At 42.3% G+C, this 20391-nt stretch overlaps 1 long non-coding RNA gene across 1 annotated transcript; it reads left to right on the top strand.

Moving 5' to 3' along the window:
• Nucleotides 1-2673: 2673 nt before the first annotated feature.
• LOC118245698 (uncharacterized) lies at nt 2674-9994 on the top strand. The gene is made up of 3 exons (XR_004777941.1): nt 2674-2749; nt 3630-3733; nt 9913-9994. It is a non-coding gene; the product is annotated as an uncharacterized LOC118245698 (long non-coding RNA).
• Nucleotides 9995-20391: the final 10397 nt, after the last annotated feature.

Genomic DNA, 20391 nt, shown 5'->3' with positions numbered 1-20391 from the left:
TGGAAAAAAAAAAAAAAAAAACGGAACTTGCATCCTGGATTCTTCCTCTGAATTGTTTTCCAATATTATAGCACTTAACTCTCCACATGTAATACATGATTTATATAATGCATAACATGTAATTAGTATATGACCATATAATAATACGTCTCTGTCAGCCTGCAGTATATACTCTTAATACCTGATTCTCCTCTCAGTTTGCATTTGTAAAACTGTAAATTTAACCTGAGTTGCAAGTGTGTACTACTCCTTGTGGGAGGTATATACAGTATTTAATATCTGTGTCAATTTATGCTTATCTTTTAGGTATGCGTGTATGTGAAGAGTAAAATAGAATCAGCAACACAATTAAAAGATCTGATGTTACTTTAATTATTTGGCATTATAAAATCAAAAATTCATCAACTTTTTCTGAAATGTAAAAACAAAGTATTCAGCAAACTTGAATCGAGAAATGCCCTTGAGTGTTCTCAGCAAGTAGTTTATCTGAAAACATTTACTTTGGTATGAAAAATACTATTTTAATTTGCTTTTGAGTTAGAAAATGATTTCAGCTTAATCTGCTCTTCACCTTAGTTAGGTGCCATGACTTCTGACTGGCTCCTGTTGAGAGAAGAAGAAGAGGCATTTCCTGGAGGCACATAAATATCTCTTTGATGCACATAATTGTCATTAATTTTGTGAGAGACTGAAGAACAATGTATTTGCAAGCAAATGGGTGGAACTGGGACAGGAATAAAGATGACCCAGTTTCTTTCTAGTGACTAGCTATAGTGACTAGCTATGGTGAGCATATCTTGCTGTAATTCCAAGAGAAGGAGAAAGAATCACTTTGCAGTTCCAGCAGGTTCTGACAAGACCTTGTAAGAGACATGAGAGAGCACAAACTGTAAACGAGAAGTTACCTGAGCTAGTTGGTGTATGTGCACTAAAGAGATCTGAGCTAAAGAGATCAGTAAAGAGATCAGTATGTACAAGGCCTTGTTTCTACCTGATAGCATCAAAGAGTGAGCTGATTTCAATTTCGAAGCAGAAAATGAAGGAAAGTGCCCTGATCTAAAATCATCAGAGAAAGCAGGGGAAGAATGATTCTCACTTTGCAGACAATGAAGTGCAAGGAAGCATGATTTGCTCATGGTCTTACAGGAAATGTGTGGGAGAACAGGAGGGATTATTTGTCCCTCCTGACTCCCAGCCCTGCATCTGGGCGTAAGAACATTCTTCTTCAGTTATGGTATGTATTCCTGAGTGAAACAAGTAAGATTTCTCCAAAGAAATACTTATTTACTCTTCATTGATTAAAAATCTGCCACCACTCTATGCCAAAACTTGACGTATATCTTATTAGAAGCTTGACAGCCTTAACCAATCCCTGAATATTCCTCCCTGTCACTGAATTATTTAAGCAGTAATGAAAAAGAGAGGCTGGGAGCTAATACTATTACTTTCAGCTACAACTTTGACCAAGAGTGACAGATAATGACATTTTTGCAGATGAATAAACGAAAATTAACAGAGATACAGCTGTGAGGATTAAATAATCTATAGTCTTAATTGGATGGAGAAAACGCTCAAGAAACGTGGTGGGAACATATAATAAGCATCTTGCAGAATGATTGTCAAAGATTAACCATGTTTTTAATTACAAAGCCTGGCAATTCATCCAGGTTTAGCTTAATAATAAGTTTGATGTTTCACTTCAGATATATTACAGAATTATGTGGGTTATCCCATGTAAACAAGTTAGGTACCTCTGTCTCCCACAGGAGCAATCAGTAAGTATAAAGGATGAGGAAGTCCTCACAAAGTTTTCCATAGGGAAAGAAAGCTATGAAAGGCCATTACAATTACAGACTGTATAGAAAGCCTCTGTGGATAAATTCATTAAGAAAGGCAAACATTAATTCCCCAGGCATACCCACACCCTATTCATGGATTTTCAGGCTGGTTGCATTTGCTGCAGAGTGTAGGATCAAGAGACCTGATGATACCCCTTGAATCATAATTCTTTGTGAAAGGATGCTAGCCGTTTGTGTGTGTGTGTGGTTATCACAAACTACGGGATTTTCAGATGTGAAATTGCATTTTGAATTGTACTAATGCTATTGTTCCATAACAAATAACTGTGAAATGGCTAAATACACCTGAGCTTTCTCACCAACAGAGATTAAGAAGAAGGTGATTATCAAGAAACTCAATCCCTATATATGTGTGAAGCAAAAGTCAATGCCTGTTGCCCTGGTTTCATGACAAGGTAAGCCATTACACCACCTCCTCTGCTCTTCTCCCTTTGCCCTTCTCCACGGGTCGTTCTCCCCTTTTCACATCATGTGCTGCTTTGCACCAGCAGAGCTGTTCGTGTGCCCACTTGGTGAACCAGGGTTGCTCACAAAGGTAGTGTTAACCTCGGTTCGTGCCTCAGCCCAGGTGGTGAGGAACCACACAGGATGCTTCGCGTGAAGAGAGCAGGACAGCTCATGGCAGGAGCAGGAGCCAGAAAGGGTGGGGGTGCGGCAGGGCTGCTCCTTCCAGTGGCAGTCTGGGCCTGAAGTGCTCATGGGACTGCTGTGTCAGTTAATGCAGTCATTTCCTGTTCTAAATTTAGTTCAAAGTGGTAATGCCAGATATTGCTGTGTGGTAACTGCTAGTGAATTCCTCCCTTTTGAAATAATGAGCACCAAATGTGCAGCTAGTGAGACATTTGTTGCTATATATTCAAATTATGTTGAAGGATCGGTCACAGAAGCAGGTATGTTCTTACTAAGCCCATGACATTTCTTTTCATTTCATTTTTGATCATGAAACTGTGTTACGTCTTTCTCAGCGTGTGGTGGTTATGTCTCAATATTTAGTAATTGCGCTTTTTGTATGGAGATTCACTTTAGAAGGAACATGATGTCACCTTAAAAGAGTTGTACAAATAAACCCCTGCATTCTGTTGATGTATGTGTGAGTGGTTGGAAGGTGGCTGAATTCCTAGTCTCATCTGTGTGCCATAAATATACATCCCAAAGAAACAGTGCCTAACTTGCAAACCCTGTAAAGCACTCCTGGGTGCAGAGAAACCTTGCGATCTGCATGGGAGGAGAAATCAGGCAGAACCTGATGCCAAAATAGAACTAGTTCACTGATTTCTGGACATCCAAAAAACAGAACAACACTATTTTTGATTGTGTGAGATACTGTGCTCTAGTTCACAGGTGGCGGAAAAAAAAGAAGTGGAAAGAGAAAATGCGTATTGTTCCAGACTTCCTGTCTCAAGACATCTGGGCCCTTATTATGATTGCTTAAGTCAGTGGTTCCCAAAATGAGGTTACAAATCAGTGAAGGTTTACCAGGACATTGTAGGAAGTTAGAAAAAAATATGTATATTTAGGTTAATAGATTTAATAGTCTATATTAGATTATTAAATTAAAATATTTGTGATAAAAGCACATGGAGGTTAATCATAATCTGAGCCTGTCTTCCAGTTTGTGGACACAGACATACGAGAATGCTTACAGGAGCCAGTGGTTTCTTAGGGAGCTATTGAAAATCTTTCAGTTAATTCACAGTAAAATCACTTCACTATATATAAATGATACGGTATCCACTTCAGGGTTGTTTTTCTTTTTTCCTCTTCTTTAAGTGCCAGAATGACGGAGGGATGACTGAGACCCTTCTGATCCTTCAGCAGATACAGACTTCAGGAGCTCATCATCTGTGGGGATGACCTGAGTCCTGCTAATGCTGGTCTGTACCCAAAGAACTCTGCCCTACTGTATTTGGGCAGATTGTAATTCTGTCTGGATTTCCTTGTTGCTGAACTAAGAAGTGGTTGGTTGGGAATCTTGTGTAAAGCCTGTTTTTATCTATTTGAATCATCGCATGTTCCTGGAAAGGTAAAGAACAACCTTAGTAATGTATTTTTTCATGTATGGCCCTAGCCACACAGTATGTACACACAAAATCAAAAGCAGAAAGGATTAAAGACAAGGAGCCATTGGGAAAACAGGTTAGAGCAGATCAGAGGCAAGGAGGCTACCTGAGATAAGTAGGCTCCAGGGAAAACTTACCCTTCGCTCCCACGTTCACAGTCCACAATGTGCTGAATCTTGTGTGGGGAGAGACGATACTGCGACCTGCAGCTGTTCAAGCAGAAATGCAGTACTGGGAGGCCAGTTAGTCCTCACCAAGAAGAGTTACGTTTCCCAACTGAGGTAGTCAGCGTATGGATTGATGCCAGATGCCGGAAGACAGCAAGGTCCTACATCTGCAAGCAGATGAAAAAGGTGCGTCCTGAGGCATAATCATACTCAAGAAGTTAAGACCATGGCCTAGTGTAGCAAGCCTGAACGCTTGGTCCAACAGGTACCAGGACTAGGATAGATCTCAGTTACTAAAGTTTAAAAAAAAAGGTGTATGAAACTTCAGCATGGAGGTGTGCAAATAGCTAGAAATCCTACGCAAATGATCTATAGACAGTATCAAATGCCCTAGTTTTCTATTAAATAATAATATCTTCATGTTTTGATGACCTTCCTGTCTCCCAAATTAAGAGTTTTTAACAAGTGAATTTTGCAAGCTTTCTTTTCAATAACTGATGACAATTCCAAGGGGTATTGTGAAACTTACTTGGGATCTGAATAAAATACAAAATAGTTTATTTCCAGTGTATTCCAATTATGACATCTTCTTGGCTCAGTGGTATCTAATAGTGCCAAGATAACTTCTAACATTTTTTAAATAATTGGCTGATTTCACAATAGTATCTAAAGTCATCTGATTTTTCTTGGACAACTGCCCGTGATTTTTCTACTGACAGAATAATGACCTAACTGCACGTGTAACGTATGTTGCCTGCTTAGAAATTGTATTGAATGCCTTGCTGAAACCCACCATCTTGAATTAGTTACGGACTTGTTGGAAACTGGGGAAATTGTCTTACATACAGGATAGGTTTCCTCCCATCAGCAGAGTTCCTTTCTCCAGCAATGATAGATCTTCAGGTATTTCTATGATTATTTGTGCATACTAGTCAAGCAGGAGCACCGTCAATCTGATCCAAAGATTAAGCAGAACTGATTTTCAACCTCAGAGCCACAAGAAGGTTAAACAAGTCAAGTTCTTTAGGCATTTTCACTTGGTAAACAAGTAATTCTAGCTTCTAAATGAAACAGGCAAGGTAACTGCTGTGGTAATTTTTACAGAGGTGAGTGCCATACTCTGCTGCATACTGTCAGCTCTGCAGGCCCTGGTGTTAGGCGTATAAACAAAGATGAAATGCCTCTGAAATGCCAAGTGCCTGCTCTTGTCATTGACCAACTCACATGCAAAAAAGAGGCTGTTTTGACATCTAAATCCAGATATGGATGCCCAAATCTATTCTATCATAGGAAGTTAATTGAAAATTCTGGCCACAGTCTGCAAAGCACTTTCTGCTTGTTTGTAATTTTAGGATTTTCAGGACTTTAGGGCTGAAAGGGTTTAAACTATCCAGCCCAAAGAAGAACATTTTGGTTCCATTAACTTATCAGACACAGTTTAAAGGGAGATAAATCATGTGAGCTAGCTGAACATTGTTTAAAGCAGGCAATAAGTAGTGATGAAACCACTAGATATATTAAAGGCTTCTAATTAATTTGGACTACATTAAGAAAATCTTAAATTTTAAGCATAGTCTTCATTTTAACTTGGTTTGCTAATTCAAAGAATTCATCTAATGATTAAGAGGTTTAAAAGTCTTATTAGGCGTGTTAATTGTATTTCACTTTTTATCTAAATGCACTTTAACAAAACCGAACAATAAAAAACCCACCAACCACCGGAAAGGAAATGTTCCATAGAAAACTTGCAGTAGTTCCTCTTCTGTGTGCCATCAGCAGTTCCGTCTGACTGCTGGGGTCAGCATTGAGGGAAGCATTTAGGAACACGGGGTGATTTTGCAGAGTTTTATATGCTGTCTTATCTTCCTCTAGTCTAGAGATCATCATCACTGTCTGTAATTTACATTTTGGTCAACTGAGAGCATTGTATAATTATTTTAGAAACATTACATGTACAGCTTCTTTGTTGATTGCTGCCAAAGTTCCCAAGAACATGCAGGGAGGAAAATCACTTCATGCCTTTTTGTGATCACATCGGTGAAGTGTCAGGGAAAGTGATTATATGATTTGAAAGTTCAAAAATCCATTTGATTTAAGAAAGGGCTTAGCATGCTGCAGCTTTCTACTAAATAAAATGGTGACTGCTAAAATACTTTGCACTTTCATCAATGTCTTTCTAGCTGTTTATTTTCTAGCAAGTTACCAGCAATGTCCATTATGTACAGTAAAAATTTTGTAAAAATAATTTTCCATTTCTAAAACCAAACACATCAGTTTTGAAACATGATTAGGTTACAGAAGTAAAGCATCCCATAACTACTGAAGAAAATATTTTCGGAGACTCTGTGGTGTTTCTGGTTACATCAGGATATGTAAATAAAAGCACTGAGCCAATATCAAAATATTGAAACAAGAATATTGCCATATGAAGGAAAAACTATTACATGAGATCACAGACACTGTAATTATCAAATCATATTTACAAGCTGAATGTGCCAACTTCGGTTCTTGTTTCTCTGAAGCTATTAAAATTTCTGCGTCACATGCACAGCTGCAGAACTCCAGCCCCTCATTGATTTCGGGAGAGGGAGATTTCAGCCTCTGCACTTAACTGGATGTTTTACTCCAGAACTTCTGAAAATAAACACATAGTCAAAGTTCAGCTTTAATAATCTCAACACATCCACTTCTTTTGGAAAGGTATACGCAGGAGAAACAGTGTAAGAGCCTAGTCTCTGACATTTTTAGTGGTGGTATGTCAGCCTTTCCATTCTAAAGCCTTACTTTGAGGTGTTTATTAATAAATTGTAATGTTTGGCAGAGAAGCTTTTAACACTGAGGAGATTTTCTTTTTCTTTTTCTTTTTTTTTTTTCCCTAAATAAATAAATATTAAGCTAATACAACCATTCATCATTGCAGGACACAGACAAAGAAATTAAGTCTGTGGTTCCTATCCGCTCCAAGCTGATCGCCTAAAAAAAAAAAAAAAAGTAGTTTTAACATGTTTTAAATCTCTCTGGCCTTTCATGTGCGCTAAGATATTTAAGAGTTCGAGAAAATGGAAGAGCCCAATGACAAGACTGAAAGCTAATCGCTTTCGTAATAAGAAGTGATTCCATTCATTTGTAATGAATTAAATTGTAATGATAATATAAAATCATTAATATGTTCAACGCACATTCGCTCTTCAGAGTGAAGCAGCACCTGGAGGGTGGCCCAGAGCCCGCCTGTGCTGTCTGGGTTAGGAACATGTTTTCTTGAGCCCTGGGAGCCGCCACGGCCTCTGGGATGCATTAGGGAGTGGCGTAGCGGCGGCCCCACAGCTGCATCTCGTCCCGTTTTCCTTGGACCGCTCCGCTGCCTTCGCAAGAGCCAGCTGAGGGTGGGGTGTCCCAGGCGCTTCAAACCCTGGCCTGCCCCCGTGCTCTCCCAGCCAGAGCAGGGCTTTTCAACACCTACTTAGTGTCAGCGTGAGCTCTCCCGGGCGGGCCAGCCGAGAGGATGCCGCACACTCGCCTCTGGCTCCGGGCTCTGCTTCTGCTGCGGGGTGGCTCAGAAGGATGCTCCAGCCACCACCTGCTAGCCGGACCCGCTCACCGGCCAGCCCCTAAAAAATACGTCTGTAGGTGTTGGAGGAGCGGCTCGATGCCGTCAGCCACACACTACATGGCTGCTGCTGCTGCCGACAGCGATGTTTTGGTAGGAATTCACAGCTGGGGCGAAGGGGGAAGGAGGGAACGTCCCTGTCAGCCACAGCATGACCTCCAACCAGCCCCATGAGCGAGGAGGCTCAGCACAGGGTTTTTCTCATCCAGCCTTTCCTAGCCTCACGCAGAAGGCCTCAGGGAAGGAATGCACTGCAGTTTTGTCTGGATTTACCACAACAATCAGTTTTTGAAAAGCCGCTGAAATGGGTGTGTAAAAAAGCATCAACAGTGGACGTCAGGCTGAAGGATTCTAGACACTAGACTTTTTTTTTCCAGATATTTTTAATGGTGACAGAGGGAAAGCCACTGACCTATTTTTGCTCTCTACCTGGTCACACAAATGTGGAGCACTGTGGCCCACGCAAGCATTGTACAAGCAGGTCCTTCCGATGTTTCCTCAAGAGTGCAAGTGAAAGTGACAATTCAGGAAGAAATAGTGTAGGAAACCCAGTCCTCCAGCCTGAAAGTACCCCTAGCCTATGACATGTTTATTCTGTTGTCATATATTCAACTAGCAATTTGAAAGAAAGTAATTACCTCGTCTCCATGTTTTTAGACCAACACAAGGAAACGAAAAGACAACGCACTCTAAAGAAGTCGGGGATACACAAAACTTTATCAGGCTGGCTCCAGGAGAACCCAGAGACCTTACAGGCTTCTGTATACTTTAGGACCGGCCAATTTATTTTCCAAACATCTCTAGAAAGGGGGGGAATCATTTCACCTTGGGCAGGCTACCCAGTGTAATATATACATATACAGGTTTGTGCTATCGATGGTGTTATCATACAGCCTTAGCTTATATCTGTTCTCTCTCCTGGCCTTTCTTCACCACATTTGCTTACCTTTAATGCTTTCTTATCTGAAGTTATAGCTCAGTTGTTCCCCTGGGGCAGTGCTCATTCACCAGACAGTATTGCTAACTCCCATTAAGTACTATTTAAAGTCAAGGTAGGCGGCCATCAGCTGATACTTGAGCTGATGCTTGAACAAGGGATGTTGCTTAGCCCAGCACATTTTCGGTGGGTCACCTGCGCTGCTGGTCAGATCAGGCTGCAGCTCTCTCCCTGCCAGGCTTGCTCACACTCCCACTAAGCTAATTCAAGTGAATTGAGATAACTGCTGGACACGCAGAATACTTCTGCTGTTGTCAGATCCAGCTATGAGGTTAGTGTGCTTTTGAGGCAGGGTTTGTCGCAAAAAGATCTTCTTCCTACCTGTGAATAATTCACAAGTTCATCGCGATCACTGTAAACATATTTTGCTATCCCTAAGGTTGTGCCAAAGAGCTTAAGAAATACATTTCATTTCTTTCTTCTTTTTTTTTTTTCCAGAGTATTTTTTTTTGACTATTCACTGTTAATGGTATGTGATTAGTCACTATGTCTAAAACCTTTTTTCTAGTTGACTGCCCAGATGCCTGAGAGCTTTAAAACAGGAGAAGGAATGATGATTATCAAATCCTGAATAATTGAATAATTGACAAAATTTGTGTTCTTGGAAGAGTTTCTTGTTGCTGCTAGTGTACCTTAGAACATGTACTCTGTAAAACAAGACACCTGCTCATGCACCAGAACATATCTGAAGTTATATACCACTGATAAAGAAGTTTAAGTTACAGCTGAAGTTACTTAAATTAATATTTTTATCATTTTACTTTAGGTTAAAAAATAATTAAAAAATTGTTTTATAACACACCAATACCAATGCTCCTTGTCTTTCCATCAGAATGTGCACAGCCAGTTTGGGTGTTCCCAATTTCGACTCAATGGCTTGCTCATGTTGATTACATAATGACACATATTTCCAGAGCTATGGTTGGGTGCAGGTGCTAAGATCAAGTTCTTGGTGTTTTGATTCTCAGGAGGATCCTCAGAAAATGGAGCATCTGGGGTTACATTTATAATTATAAATCATGCAATGAGATCATCATAAGTCTCTTTGTTTTCATAATAACAGCACGTAACATTTTAAAGCAAGTAGATTGTATACTTGAAAATTCATTTAACAGGAAACATTCCAACATAAAATGTCCTAAATGTTTTTAAAACACTGCTTTTTTGTATACTTGGAGGTTGTTTTACAGTCATTTCTCCTCTTCTTTTTTTTTTTTTATAGGCAACTCCTTAATGAATTATTTCCAACACTTTCCAAAGAAAGTATATGAACTGAATTGCAAACAAAGGCAATACCTAAACTATGCACTAATGGAAAAATCTTTGTTTAATAAGTGAAATTAAAGCATGAAAAATCTGTAGCCACTTTACTATTCTCTAAAAAAACTACAATTTTTATTGGCATTACTACCTTTTTTTTCTTATTAAGGAAATGGGAGTTTGTACACAGTACTGTTTGCTCTACATGATACAACTGGAAATAATAAGCTAGTGGCTAAATATTTACTTATTACATTCTTCCCCTAAATGCTATTCACCAAGTCATGTGACTTGCAGTTTTACATAGGAAGATGATCAATGATTAACTACAGGTTATCAAATTCCCTGGATAATACCACAGAGATTTCTGCAAAAAGGGTTATATTTATTAGAGACGGGTACACACACAAAGATTATTTCCTCTTTTTTTTAGGTGAATTCCTTCTGGGTCCAACATACTGTTTTCTTCCATATTTTTTCTTCTCTACAGCATTTAGTACATACAGAAAACTGATGGTCTGTGTGACAGAATATCTAAATCACTCACAAAATCTTATTTAAAGTAAAAATACTTTCTCACAAAACCTGAATATTTCCAGTCTAGATAATTGTTTAGGCTTTCAGCATCCTGAAAAATTTCTAATTTCCTTAAGGATGGCAAGTGTTTTCCACAAGATGCTTTGTTCATCCATCAGTTTTTCTGTGAAAAAAAAAAAAAAAAAAAAAAAAGAAAGCAACCAAACAAAAGCTTTCATGAACATTTCAGGCCCTGGAGGGTAAGAACAGCTGATAAAGGGAAAGGTGTGCCTCTCTGCCTGACTCACCTCCAGCACGCAGGGACTCCTGTGTGTTCAGTCATGGCCACCTCGATCGTGTTCCTGTATGTGAAGACGGTTCTGCCCCGAGCTGCACCAGTCCTGCTGGGAGGCACGGTGGTGGTGAGGGCAACTGGAAACAGCAATGTGTCTTGGGGAAATGTTGAGGGAACGTTGGTGCAGATGAGTGACGGAGCCGCTCAGAACTGAGGAGGGATTTGCTCCTCTGTCACACGCTGGCTCCTCTGTGCCACTCCATCGGGTGGAAATACTGAATATGCTCCGCATCATGGGGCAGGGGAAAGGCCTCCCCTGAGGTAGGAAGGGAATATATAGGATTAGCCTCACCTCAAATTTTCCCTCTACTCAGCATTGGTGAGACCAAACCTGGAGTACTGTGTCCAGTTATGTGCCACCAGAACAAAAGGAGACTTGGGCACACTAGAAAGAGTACAATGTAGGGCCACCAAGATGTTCAAGGGACTGGGGCACCTCTGTGAGGAGAGGCAGAGAGAGCTGGGACTGCTCAGCCTGGAGAAGAGAAGGCTCAGGGGGAATGTCGTTAATGTCTATGAATACCTGAAGGGAGAGTGCAAAGAGGACAGAGCCAGGCTCTTTTCAGTGGTGCCCAGTGCCAGGACAAGCAGCAATGGGCACAAACTGGAGCCCAGGAGGCTCCCTCTGAGCACCAGGCAGCACTTCTATGCTGGGCGGGTGATGGAGCCCTGGCACAGGCTGCCCAGAGGGATTATGGAGTCCCTGCCCTTAGAGATCTCCAAAAGCCACCTGCACGTGGGCCTGGGCAGCCTGCTTTGGGTATACCCCCTTGAGCAGGGAAGTTGGACCAGGTGACCTGAAGAGCTCCCTGCAATCTCAACCATTATGTGATAAATAATGGCAGCCCACAGAGCATGATGAAGAGCTCAGCGTATCCTTCCTTGTACACATCCTCTTGAGAAGTTCATTTGCCATTAAGTATGTGCAGGACCAACAGTTGCACTGTGCATCTATTAGTTATCCATTCACTGTGTCAGGTACTTCATTGACCAATTTTCTCTAGTAATCTAGGAGAAAATTATCATATTTTTATTTATTTATTTTTGATGTAGTTATCTGTGGGAAAGTCAAAACTTTGATTTACTTCATTTCCTGGTCAGGGTGCATGCTTCACTCACTGATATATGTATAACTCTAAACCGCTATACCACTCCATGTACTTCATGGAATATTTTGTCTGAAGCCCAGTTAACCTCTTATTCACATAATTTCATCCTCATTTAAAAGTCAGGGCAAAAGATACAGTGGCAGGAACACATTTACACTTATACGAAGTGAAAATAAAAAACATTTCATATACCACTATAGATGCACACACATTTTAACATACCATGCTAAACTACCTCTAATCTTATTCCTAAAGAGATCACTCCACATCTGCTGTCATCACAGCAGTCTCTGTGCCACAACTGCAAATGAACTAGAGACGACAAAGGTGAGGCTGAAGCAAGTATATTGCTTCCTCAGTGATTTCTACATTGTATATTCTGTCATGTCATTTCCAGGAGAGAAAGAATACTAAAAATACCTGGAATTAAAAATAATAAGTGATAAATATAAAAGCAAATTATTTTAGAGGCCGCAGGAAGAAAACAGGAAGTCACAAAATGTCATGTAGAATTCTAGATATTTACAGAGTTAATGGACTTAAAAGATAGTACATTGTTTCCACACCACTGCTAGCGTGGAGTATTTCTTACACTACATTCTCCAATACTTTAATCCACTACTATATTAATATTTTCTATTTATGCTTATTTTTGTTAAGTGCATTATATTGATTTTGCATTTCAGCACTCCACAAAGACTCCTACCATCATTAGGGTATAAAATAAGCATGCAAGAAAACAAAGGAACATAATCCTGAGTTGAGAAGTTGCAAACTAAAGACATAATATTAATATATTAGGCACTCTATGACTTTATGTGCATGAGCAATCCCCCTGAATTTAATAAGAATCTTGGTATTTGAAATCATTTTAGCATATATAAACATTTTAAACACTCTTTTAGATTCTTTACTATATGTCTAGACTTTCTTATTCAGCAACATCCTAATATGGGACACATATATAGGCAAACAGTCAAGAAATGCTGTTTTAAGATAACCTCAATGCTGCATTATAAAGTTAAAAAAAAAAAAAGGAAAGGAAAGAAAAGAAAAGAAATTTCTCTCTCCCATACAGAAAGATATTTATCCTTGAGGTTATTGAAGCAGGGTCAGGCAACATGGAAGGAATACAGGGACACTGTTCGTGTTTGTAGGGAGAAAATTAGTGTGGCCAAAGCCCAATTACAGTTGAAGCTGGCCAGGTCTGTGGGAGACAATAAAAAGTTTTTTTTAGATATGTGAACAGAAAAAGGAGGACCAAAGAAAACATAGGTCCACTACTTGATGGGGAAGGTCACCTCACAGACAAGGACATAGGCAAAGCAGAGATGTTTAATGCCTTCTTTGCATCCATCTTCAACGCTGATGATGGGCTTCGGGACCCAGGGTGCCCTGAGCTGGAGGACCATGACGGTGGGAATGACAAACTCCCAACCTACCCTGAACACGTGCGGGATTTGCTGCTCCACCTGGATCCATACAAGTCCATGGGTCTGGGTGGGATTCATCCCGGGGTGCTTAAATAGCTGGCTGACGTCATCACGGGACCTCTCTCAATTATTTTTTAATGGTCTTGGGAATCTGGAGAGGTCCCAGTAGACTGGAAGCTGGCAAACGTTGTACCAATTTTCAACAAAGGCAAGAAAGAAGACCCTAGCAATTACAGGTCTGTCAGTCTCACGTCAGTGCCTGGTAAAATTACGGAGAAGATTATCCTTGAAGTTATTGAAGCGCACCTGGGGGACAATGCAGTCATTGATCCCAGCCAACATGGGTTCACAAGGGGTAGGTCCTGTTTAACAAATTTCCTTTTATGATAAGATCACCCATCTAGTCGATCAAGGGAAACCATCTGATGTGATCTTTTTGGACTTCAGCAAAGCTTTTGACACAGTTTCCCATAGGATCCTACTGGACAAAATGTCCAGCGTACAGCTAAACAAAAACATCATACAATGGGTGAGCAATTGGCTGTCAGGCAGGGCTCAAAGGGTTGTGGTAAATGGGGCCACATCAGGCTGGCAGATGGTCACTAGTGGGGTCCCCCAAGGCTCCATTTTAGGGCCAGTCCTCTTCAATGTTTTTATAAACGATTTGGATGTAGGACTAGAAGGTGTTTTGAGCAAATTTGCCGACGACATCAAACTTGGAGGAGTTGTGGACTCGGATGAGGGTGGAAAAGCCTTGCAGAGAGATCTGGACAGACTGGAGAGCTGGGCGATCACCAACTGCATGAAGTTTAACAAGAGCAAGTGCCGGGTCCTGCACCTGGGACGGGGCAACCCTGGCTATACGTACAGACTGGGCAATGAGAAGCTGGAGAGCAGCCCCGCAGAGAGGGATCTGGGGGTTGTGGTTGACAGCAAGTTGAATATGAGCCCGCAGTGCGCCCTGGCAGCCAGGAGGGCCAACCATATCCTGGGGTGCATCAGGCATGGCATCACTAGTTGGTCGAGGGAAGTGATTGTCCTGCTCTACTCTGCGCTGGTGCGGCCTCACCTCGAGTACTGTGTGCAGTTCTGGGCACCACAGTACAAAAAGGACGTGAAACTGTTGGAGAGTGTCCAGGGGAGGGCTACGAAGATGGTGAAGGGCCTAGAGGGGAAGACATATGAGGAACAGCTGAGGTCACTTGGCCTGTTCAGCCTGGAAAAGAGGAGGCTGAGGGGAGACATCACGGTCTACAGCTTCCTCACGAGAGGGAGTGGAAGGAAAGGCACCAATCTATTCTCTTTCGTCACCAGTGATAGCACCCACAGGAATGGTGTCAAGCTGAGGCAGGGGAAGTTTAGGCTAGACATCAGGAAGAGGTTCTTCACCGAGAGGGTTGTTGTGCACTGGAACAGGCTCCCCAGGGGAGTAGTCACTGCACCAAGCCTGTTGGAGTATAAGAAGCATTTGGACTGTGCACTTGGTCACATGGTCTAAAATTTTGGGTAGACCTGTGTTGTGCCAGGAGTTGGACTTGATGATCCTTATGGGTCCCTTCCAACTCAGGATATTCTATGATTCTATGAGTTCTTCTAGCACAAAGGAGTTACAGCAAGTTCCAGGAGCTTTAAGTTACTGGTGTAAACATATCTCTGTTTTTCCTCTCATTGTCTGTCCCTTATACAATCTGCTTAGAAAAGGGAAATCATGGGACTGGGATAAACAGCACAAGGATGCATTAGAGTTATTAATAAAGGAACTGACGTTATTTCAACAGCTAGGTCTCTGACACCCAACCAAACCTATCCACGTAGACTGTGATTCAGTGAGCATGGTTCCCATTGTGATCTCTGGCAAAAGGGACCAGAAGAACTGGAGAGACTACTAGAGTCTAGCTCCCACTCTACTCTTTCAATGACACTGAAATGAGATATTCAGAGCTTGAAAATGACTCGCTGTCCATAGTGTGAGTGGTGAAGCAAGCAAAACAGATAAGAAGAGAATAGAGTGCAATTGTTTAGGGTCCTTGCCATCTCCTAGATGCAGTCCACAAGGGTACGGTACCACCCACAGCCTTACCCAGAAACACACAGTCTGTACATGATATGCCTATCTGGAAGGTATCAGTGAAATTCTGCCAATTACAGAAGGCAGTGTTAAGGTACCCAAATTGCAGAAAAACATAAACTGTTTTACTATTCCAAACCCTGCCAAACAAGCCATCTCCGATGATGATGATGCCTCCGAGGAGGCATCTCCTCTGAGAAAAGGCAGTGACCTTAAGGGGGTGCGGTTCACCAATGCATCTGTCTTTGTGATTTTCATGCCATATGCATTATAGCTTACTTTCTTGTTGACTCTGTTTACCATGTAGGTTAGGTGGGCCCAGAGCAGAAAGGAAAACTTAGTATTACAATACCATGAATGTAGTGGTGACTGTCAGCTATGTCTCTCTTCCATTTCTGTTGAAGCCCTGTCACAATCTGACTTCACACATGCTTAGTTAAGTTTAAGTTTGCACGGAGCTTTCCCCATGCAGGTTTGTTCCACTAATGAAGAGAGGGATTTGCTTTTCTCAAAACTGAGTACTATAATTCTCCTGGCAGGACTACACACAGCAAGGTCTGACAAAGGGCATGGGAGAGGAGGAAGATGCAGAGCTGGTCCAGACATCCAAATGTACATAGCCTGTGTGACCTTGAGTCACAAAGCTAGCCCTAGTCTTATCTAGCAAGGAATTAGCTATCCTTATTACCATTTTTGGAGGCAAGAATGTTTTGTACTTCTGGAGATCAAATTCTCAAAGAATTCTTAAATTAATTCTTCAAAATATGTCTTTAAGACTGATGATACCTGCCTTCATGTTCATGTATCTTATAGAATAACAGTAAAATGTTAGAAGCCCATTTAAGACATCTTCCTGTACTTAAGAGACAGCTTTAAAGCATGTTAAGTAATTCATGTGTTTTGCAGTGACTCTTCAGCAATAATAAATTTTGATCATGATGGAAATTAAATAATCTCAGTATGGCAGGCTGGAGAAATGAGCTGACAGGAACATCGTGCAGTTCCACAAAAGCAAGTGCTGAGACCTGTACCTGGAGAGGAGAAATCTCGTGTACTGGTAGATGCTGGAAGCCAGATGGCTGGAAGTGATGTTTGCAGAAAAGGTACTGGGGATCCTGGTAGACACCGTCCCTGGGGTTGTTCAGGGAAAGGTTGGACGTGGTGCTTAGGGACATGGTTCAGTGGGTGATATTGGCAGTAGGGGGATGGTTGGACAAGATGATCTTGGAGGTCTTTTCCAACCTGAATGATTCTGTGATTCTGTGTTACACTCATGAGAGGCTAGAGCCTGAGCTGTAAAACGTCACATGGAACAAGGTAGATAAGGTTGCAATTTGCAAGGTCCTGCAGTTTTGCCACCTAACCTAACCCATAACAGTGGCCTAAAAGAAAGCTGGAGAGGGACTCTGTCAGGAAGTATAGCAATGGAACAAGGAATAATGGCTTTGAACAAATGGAGGGGAGCTTTAGATTAGATGTGATGTGAGGAAGAAATTGTTCACTCAGAGCACAAAGCGCACATGGGAATTAGGGCTGAAGATGCATCTTGCTTCTATTCTTTTCCATAAATTAATTTTAATTACTTAAAAAACAGTTTTAAAAATAAACCCAGGGCACAGGATGGGAGGTGGAGGGCAGTCCCTGTGGCTGAGGGGCAGCCTCTCTGGTAAGCCAAATGGCCCAGGGGAGACAGCCCGAGAAAAGGGGCTCTCAGCCCCCCAACCCTCCTCCTCCTTCCACGTGAGGGCATCTTCCAGGCCGCCCCCAACACAGCTGCCTTTGGCCACACATGGGCCACTCCATCACAGAGGCTTGCTGAGGTCACAGTGGCCACCACTGCCGCACCTTTGCTGTGGGCCCTATAAAACAGGACCCCTGCAGCTGGCCCACCATTCGCTGAGCTGCTAGGCCCTCTGACAGCCAACTTGTGTGGCACGAAGGAGAGCCAAAGCAGCAAGGCGAGCAGCAGGCCTCCTTGGTGTGAGGACAGCGATGCAGTCCAAGGAAGCACCGAGAAGGAGTGCACCCAACAAGAAGGAGACGTGTCAAGGGCAGAGGGATAGCGCCTGCGGCACAAAAGACACCAGTGCCCAAGGGACCTCTGGCGCACAGCCCACAGACACTTACAGGCGGTACCACTGGCACCGCAACGACGCAGGGAACAGGCCGCCCCCTCAGCCGTACAGTGACAGGGGGCCTGGGCCTTCCCAATGCCGCAACGGTGGCGTGGGGCGAAGGCAGGAGCGTCAGCTGGACAGCCGCGGGGAGGAGAGGCGTGCCTATCGTCCAGAATGCAGCGTGGCACCCAGCCATGGCCGTAAACCATACGGCAGCGTCGAACCCATGCATGAAAATCAACCGGAGAGTGGCATGGGACCTCGGCGTGGGACTGGGCGACCCCCTGGCTCGGCACCCCGGCCGGAAAGCATTCCAGATGGAAGGCATCCTGTGTGGGCAGTCCCGGGCAAGGACTGGCTTGTCCTTCTGCCAAACACTGTGGAGCCCGTGGAGATGGATGCACCAAAAGATGTGGAGGAACCAATGGAATTGGATCCACCTCGGCCAGACCAGACCCACGACTACCCCGGCATGCCTCTGCTCCCTGCCATCAGAGCGCACCAACAGCATCGTAGGAGTGCCCAGCGAGCTCCCTACTCGTCGCGCAGGCTCCATCCCCAGCACTAGCTTGGAGCCACCAAACACCACAGACATCCCGCAGGCTCACCTGCAGGATGTCCCGGCAATAAAGAACCGTGTTGCCAATTCTCAGGCGTTGTGAGAGTGCTTCCTTCCCATCCCCCAGCCCTTGTGCGAGAGGTGGCATCCCTTCTGCACAGAGCCTCGAGGAAGAGCACAAGAGAGGACCCAGCTTCCTTCGGGCTGCTGCGCTGGGGTGACAGGAGGAGTCCCCGAGGGCCACCATGCGCCTTTAACATTTGTGAAAATAGACTGAGGGGTGAAAATAGTAGTGTGTAAGTGATTATGGGTGGCTAATTTCTTATCTTAGGGGTGAGTTTCTATATCTGAGTAATTGGTAACGACAGACATGGAGAAGGCTGAGGTACTCGGCAACTGCTTTGCCTCTCTCTGCGCTGGTGGACGGGCTTCCCAAGTCTTTCATTTCCCTGAACCCATAGATGGAGGCTGGGGGATCAAAGTCCCACCCACTGTAAGTGAAGAGCGGGTTCAAGACCACCTGATGAATCTAAACAGGTACAAGTCTATGGGACCTTGTGCTAGCAAGAAGCTAGCACAAAATCTGCACATTCCTTGACTAATGTTTACATCTTTACTTAAGTGGAGCATAAAATTTGTGGATTTTTGTTTCTAAGGCAAACCAAATGTAATCCTTTCACTTTTCTTTTTCATCAATATGTAATGATAGTGCACAGATAAATCTGATCTCTAAGCTATGTGTTCTCACTATCCGATTGTGTGTTTTGGTAGAAAACCACTCAAACTTCCATCTATGTCACTCGGGGTACTACAGGCACTCAATATTTTTGCAAGAAGGTAAGTATGTTGCTTACTGCAAGATTCAAACACACAAACAAAAAACCGCAAACAAAAACCCTGCTTTTTACTTAGTACATCCAAAAGGCTTCACCTATTCTAGATAATACTGCAGATAATACTATATGAGCCCATGTTGTTTACTTGTTATTTTTTGTTTACAGCTATATGTGGTAGAATAAGAGTTATGAATTGCAGTTTTACATGTAAGCAGAAGAAAGATAAAAATCTTTTGTTTGAACCTTATCTGACATGGAAAAAAATTCTTTCACAGTCAGATTTTGAATTAAAAGAGGAGGACCCAAATGTTTTGTTTCCTTTGGCAGCAGAGATTTACAGACTAGGTTTTGTGGGATGATGGAGGTGCTGCCCCACCAGCTGCCTGCAGAAGTAGCCAGCCAACAACAATGGGCATTGGGGCCCGCATGGTCATAAGCCTTACAAATATTGGGCTGTGTTGTTATTGCTAAGACACTGGGTCACAGCTTCTCTGTCTAAATGGCATCATAGGTTATTTGGCCGAGGAAAGCACGCACTTGAACCAAGAGTGATGTCTGCTCTGGCCCAGCTGTATGAAAACATGACGGAGATCAACTTATACTCCTCCGTGTCTTCCATCCCTCGCTCATGCATGTTTCCTTCATTCATGAAAACTGAAGGGGCACTGATGCTGAAAGTGAATTATATTTCTGTTACAGTATAGATCATCTCATTGTGATGGATTCTGAGATTGCACAAAATCAATATCTATGGTCTTCTGTGAGGTATCTGCATTTTCTGGTTATGAAATAACTGCCATGGATTTACTAGTATGCTCCAGCTGTAACACCTGATTTTCTCTTACCAGTAGTTCTTCCATGATGTTTCTAGTGTAATTATCAAGACTAATAAAAGTATCTACTCTATGTGACGTTTTTAATGGTTACATCAGATGATTCTTAAAGTAGGTTACAGACAATTTAGGAACAATCGTTTGTGTGTGTAGGAGGCTATGGCATGTAGATCTACACCTGCTGGTAAAATAAGATGCTAGCTGGCTGCAGTATCCATCGTAGTGGTCTGATTTTATAGTGCAGTTTTAGGTCATCCTTGCATCAGTGTCAATGAACACTGCTGGTATTTTCATTAGGGGCACAGATAAATAGTACACTTTACCTTTAATGGTACACTTTACCTTTAATGCAAATAATATTCATTTGAAAAACGTACTATTTTAATTAAAAAACAACATGATTATGCTGTTCTATTACGTTGTAATTACTAAAGTTTTCGTTTCAATTCACATTAAATCTATACCTCTTTTATTTTGACTAAAAGCATCAGGGTCACAACCTCACAGTGACTAGCTCAATGTCTGAGCTGTTTTCCTGCAACACCTAACTTAGTACAACTTGTACAACTTACTGAAGCTGATGACAGCTTCATCAGTTTATGTAGCCAGTGACGA

Source organism: Cygnus atratus, chromosome 1 (genome assembly GCF_013377495.2).
Source record: "Cygnus atratus isolate AKBS03 ecotype Queensland, Australia chromosome 1, CAtr_DNAZoo_HiC_assembly, whole genome shotgun sequence".
In the NCBI taxonomy this organism is placed as follows: Eukaryota; Metazoa; Chordata; class Aves; order Anseriformes; family Anatidae; genus Cygnus; species Cygnus atratus.
The sequence above is the reverse complement of the archived record's forward strand: the minus strand, read 5'-3'. Positions and strand labels throughout refer to the sequence as shown.